The sequence below is a fragment of the Fukomys damarensis genome, unplaced genomic scaffold (genome assembly GCF_012274545.1).
Source record: "Fukomys damarensis isolate Sample0158 unplaced genomic scaffold, DMR_v1.0_HiC HiC_scaffold_8, whole genome shotgun sequence".
Classification (NCBI taxonomy): domain Eukaryota; kingdom Metazoa; phylum Chordata; class Mammalia; order Rodentia; family Bathyergidae; genus Fukomys; species Fukomys damarensis.
Window position 1 is genome coordinate 21,463,906 of NW_022900920.1, and position 4,837 is coordinate 21,468,742.

At 32.9% G+C, this 4,837-nt stretch overlaps 1 protein-coding gene across 1 annotated transcript in view; it reads right to left on the minus strand.

Annotated features, from left to right (window-relative positions):
* Atrnl1 (attractin like 1) overlaps positions 1 to 4,837 on the minus strand; it is a 656,020-nt gene that overhangs the window by 202,974 nt on the left and 448,209 nt on the right. The window lies entirely within an intron of this gene.

Here is a 4,837-nt window from a genome sequence, read left to right on the forward strand (position 1 = left end):
ATATATATATATATATATACAGTTAAAGATTTCTCAGTAGCAAGAAAGCAACCCCAAATCCAGAGGTCAGAACAATTTTCGAGAAGTAAAATGTTTTGAGCATGGCCCTTCTATGGCAAAATAATCCAATGATTAATAAAGTATATTTTAAATACATTTCCTAGATTGTAAATATAAGGAGATTCTCCAAATGGACTGAGCTAAAATTAGGGAGGCAGAGAAAACTGTAGGTATAAGAGAATTTGTTGTCAAAATATGTCATAAAAGAAGTTCTTAAATAAGATGAAAACATATTTTAGAAAGAAGTAAAATAGCAAAAAATAGTAAGTAAATATGTATGTAAATTTAAATACATATTACTCATGGAAACAATAGTGTTTACTTCAAGAGACAACAAAACTCAGAGAATGAAAGAACAATGATGAAGGCACTCACTAAAAGAGAAAGAATATATAACATGCAAATCAATTGACAATAAAAGAGAATATTAATTTTTTAAAAAAGAAAAAGGTAAAACTGAAAATTCAGAGTAAACAGAAAGGAAAGTCAGTGTCTGAAAAATATTACCAAAATTAAAAAATAATCTGGTTAACAAAAGTAGAGACAATACAAAACTATAAAAACAATATACAGAAGGTAAAATATTTATGGGAGATAATTTACAAATGTTTAATATATCTGACTTATAAATAAGACAATGAACATTCCAATATAAAGATGAAGGATATTAAATGAAGATTTCTACCATTTCCAAGTTTTCTTAAGTAATACAGTATTTCATATGCAATGAAATTACTATCCATAAAATGCTGTGAAAAAGAAAGACAACAAAAGAAAAATAGGCAACAAAATTTAAGTATAGGAGAAATATGCAAAGTTAAAAATAATATAAATTATTCAGTTTCCCTAACAATAAGAAATCTGATTTGAAAGATAACATTTTGTGTGTCAAATTAACAACTGTATTTAAAATGGTAACAATTTTTGATGAGGATGCAAGAAAACAGTATAAATTCTTATACTTTGCCATAGATAACATGAATAGGGTCCTTTATAGAAAGCTAAAAGCACAATATCTCAAGATTCATAGGTCATAACTTTTGGTATACCTGTTTCTAAGTTAGGATCAAGAGTTATATACAAAAATTAATCATAGTCTTAAATATAATAGTATGAAATTAGGTAATTGAAAATAAAATAAGTGAATAAATGCTGGTGTACTACAAATAATTAAAAAGGAATTTTAAAATCAAACAGAAATGGAAAATGTTCTTTACACTGAGAGAAATAAAATGCAAAATACTATGTACAATATGCTTTTAGTTTTTTAAAAAATACATATATGCAAAATAACAATGTTACTGAAAGGAAATAGCACTTCTGCTGTGAATATTCATGAATTGCGGAGTTATGGTAAATTTTATATCTGCACTAACTTTTTTCTATAATGAGGACATATTATTTACACAATCATAATATAGTATTAACAGTAAACAGTAATGAAATAATAATAAGCATTAATGCAAAAATGTTTTATATTTATTTTTATTAGTACATGTCTGCAGTACATGCAGCTTACAATCATCACGGGGAGTGGATATAACATTTTCATTCTTTTCTTAATACCCTTCCCATTCCATCCTTTCTTCCCTCCTCTCTAAATCCTCTTTCTCCACTTTTGTTCCTGTTGATATTATTCCTATATTTATGACATATAATATTTACATTCATTAAGGTTATTAGGTTCCTGTATGTGGCATATCCTTATTTTACTTATTTCCTTTTACCTTCCCCCTCTCTTCTTGTCCACATTTTCTTGAACTCCTAGAGATCTATCCCCTTATGCTCTTTGTATTTTGCCTTATTCAAATGAGAGATAGTATACAGTATTTAAGCCTGTAGGCCTGATTTATTTCACTCAACATTATATTTTACAGGTGTATCCATTTTCTGACAAATGTTTCAAATTTGTCCTCTTTATAGCCAAGTAGTATTCCGTTATGTATAGATAATACATTTTCTTTATTCAGTCATCTGTTGGATGGATATACAGATTGCATCCAGGATTTAGTTATTATGAATCATGTTGCTATAAACATTAATACGCATGTATTGCTATAGTATGATATCTTTAACTCTTTGGGGAAGATACCTTAAAGGGAGATAGATGGGTCATATGGAATTTCTAATTTTAATTCTTTAAGGAAGTATTTGCCCTGCTACACCCTTTTCCCATGATGTTTCTGCCTTGGAACTAGAGGACCATGGACTGAATCCCCTTAAAATATGAGCCCAATTAAACCACTCCTCCTTTAAGTTATGGGTGTCTGCTACTGTGTCCAGCAACAGTAAAGCTAAGACAATTATAAAGCTCCTAACTCCTACCTCTATTCTTTACCATCCATTTCTGCTCCCCTCAAAAATGAATAGAAAATATATTTTTTCTTCATCATTTCAACTAAGAGAGCTGTGAATAATTTGTGACCAAATAGTATGCTACACTTTGACTCTGATACTAGATATAAAAAGCTCAGATAATCTAAGTCACTGAAGGGTACTAGGTGATTTTTGCTTCAGTTTCTCATGGTTTCTAACAGTTATTTGAGCAAAACATATACTGTGCTCTATGAGAGGATGTAGTAAGACAGAATGGGTTTATTTTCTACTAAAATGACTCACAGATAACTAAAATAGCATCAGAAACTCTAGACCTATTGAAGTGCCAGAAAAATAAAATATTCCCATATTTCTATCAGGACTTTACAACATAAAGTTACGGGAAAGACTTCCAAAATCATCATACCTCTAATAACCTTAAAATTTGGCCTAGAATCTGACAAATTCTCAAAGCTTCCTTTACTACCATCCTGGCCTTTTCACTATCATCTCTAGCCTGGATTCTTGCAGTAGCCTCCTATTGAGTTTTGCTGCTTCTAATCTTGTCCCTAGCAGCAGAAACTGTAAGCTGATTTCCACACCTGATTTCCGCACACTAATGCCTACATCTCTTCACCTGACAGCTTTCCTGACCTACTAAGAAGTACCTTTCCACTAGCAACTGAAGAGAGTTGGATTATGAATACCTATGTCTACCTACCCTTGTGTCACAGAATCTGATATATGCTATAGCTAGGTTCCCAGTGTTTCCCCGCTGAGGTTAAATTCTGGTTGTCTACCTTGGTACTGGCCTCCTTCCACTTCCTTTATCTTCCTGCTTTTCCCCATCAGCATATTCTTCAGTGCCAAATGAGCAAATTTTCCGCAGTGTCTGCTTATCGAGGAATCATATAAAGATATCCCTCATCAAACAATCCTCAACCCAACAGAAATGGTGATCTTTTTAAAAGCCAAGGTAGATTAGCTCATTCTTCTCTCAAACCCTGCATTTGGCTCTCATTTTCACTCAGAGATGAGTTTCCATACAATGTAAACAATGTTCTATGGGGCCCAGCATCATCTGCGTACACCTGCCCTTCGACATGTTATTATTTTTCTGTGGAGTTTCCAAGCCCACTCACCTTACAGCCTCAGTTCTAACTAATCCTCTTGTCTGCAATATTCTTTAGCTCGAAATCTGTTGCCTTGTTAACTGCTTTATCTCTTTCAAGACTCATTCATATCTCATTTTCTTGGTGTAATCACCCTGACTGCCACCCTATGTAATTCAGTCCCCTCTCTCCACTCCTTTAAAAGAAGATCGATAGTTTTAGCCCATTCTTTCTTTTTTCCACTGCTTAACATATTAAATAACTTACTTTGGCCTGCTGGAATGTAAACTCCAAGTGGACAGGGGTTTTTGTTGATTTCTCTGATGTTCTTGAAGTTCTCAGACAGTACCTGACCCATACAAAGTATTCCATGAAACCATTGAACAGCTACTATCAATTTGCATGTTATTTCTTGGAAGAAAAATGACAAATATATACCATGAGTCACACAACTACCAAAAAATCATCCACAAATAGTTACCAAATAACCACAGTGTGTGTGTGTATCTTATATAACAGCAATAACTGGCCAACCCATGGCTTTGTGTTAAACTAAAAAGCCAAATTTGGTTTGTAATAGCTTGGAAACAGCCCATTTGCCCATCAGTTGGAGATGATAAAGATGTGGTTTTTTCTATAAAATGGAATACTACTCAGCCAGAAAGAATGAGAAATTAGAGTCATTCATAGGAAAATGGATGCATAATGAGGATATACTCTTAAGTGAAATAAGTAAGTCTCACAGGTGTAAATACCAAACAGTTTCTCTGGTGTGAATAAACTATAATAGTACATAAGATCCTAATGAGATAATGGACAATGTGAAATAGGAAGACAAGGGCTAAAGGTGTAGGGAAAGTGGGAAGGGTAGGGGAAAGGAAATAAGGGAAAAGAAAAAATATGAGAAAATGAAAAAATGGAAATAAAGTATTTGTAAATAGGGAAGGGAGGAGCGGGTGAAGAGAGGACAGGGGTATGGAGAAAAATGACAACCAAGACCTGTCATATAAAAGTACAAGATCCCAATGATAAATGTAACTGTACTGTATACCAAAGTGTACCAATAAAGTAAATGAGAAAAAAAAGCTGAATTTGAAGGAAAACCTACCAGAAAACTTTTAGGTTACATTGACATTTAGATTCAAATAAAACCCTTAATGCGGTTAAGAGTAGGACATGGCTTCAAAATCTGCTAGGTAATCAAAACAATAAACTACCTTATACCTTGTATGTAAAAAGATTGGGGACAGATTTCAATGATCTGTAACAGTGGAAAATAAATCTCACATGTGTGTGCATACATAAGCATTTATGTGTGTGTGTGTGTGTGTGTGTGTGTGTGTGTGTAT